General features: G+C 78.0%; 1 protein-coding gene across 1 annotated transcript in view; it reads left to right on the top strand.

The window, feature by feature from the left end:
• The first annotated feature begins 97 nt into the window (after nucleotides 1-97).
• The window catches only part of CLN8 (CLN8 transmembrane ER and ERGIC protein), a 15,509-nt gene continuing 15,033 nt past the window's right edge, over nucleotides 98-573 (top strand). The window contains exon 1 of the mRNA XM_035004328.1: nucleotides 98-183. The gene's annotated coding sequence lies outside the window, so the exon portion shown is untranslated. The remainder of the gene's footprint in view (nucleotides 184-573) is intronic.

Raw genomic sequence — 573 nt, 5'->3', positions numbered from 1 at the left:
CCTGCGCGCGTGGTTCCGTCCGGTCCGCACGCCCCCTCCTGCGCCCGTGGTTCCGTCCGGTCCGCAACCCCCCCCCCCCCGCACCTGCGCGCGTGGTTCCGCCCGGCCCCGCTCTAGGCCCCGCCCAACGGGGGTGCGCATGCGTGGTCGCGTCTGCGGCGCGTTCGTGACAGCGGCCTCGCGGTGAGTGCAGCGGCGCGTACCGCGGCGGAAGGGCGCGGGGCCGAGCGGGCGGGGTGGTCGTTCCCGCCGCTGGGGCCCGGCCCGCGCTCCCCTCCGGTGCAGCGCTGTGTGGGCGCGCGCGGCCCGAGCCCGGCCCCGGCTTGGACTGGGAGGCGGGGCCGCGTAGGGCAGGGCTCCGGCAGCCCCGCGAGCAGGTCAGCGCTGTGCAGGGGGGCATCCCGCATTTAGGGGAGCCCTGCGCAGGTCAGCTCTGTGCAGGGGGGCACCCCCGCGTCTGGGGGGGCCCTGTGCAGGGGGGCACCCCCGCGTCTAGGGGGGGCTCTGTGCAGGGGAGCACCCCTGCGTGCAGGGGAGTACCTCTGCGTGCAGGGGAGCACCCCGTGTCTAGGG

The sequence above is a fragment of the Mirounga leonina genome, unplaced genomic scaffold (genome assembly GCF_011800145.1).
Source record: "Mirounga leonina isolate KUSES-001 unplaced genomic scaffold, KU_Mleo_1.0 Mir_128, whole genome shotgun sequence".
NCBI classification, from domain to species: domain Eukaryota; kingdom Metazoa; phylum Chordata; class Mammalia; order Carnivora; family Phocidae; genus Mirounga; species Mirounga leonina.
Note: the sequence above shows the minus strand (reverse complement) of the source record. Positions and strands in the feature narration are given on the sequence as shown.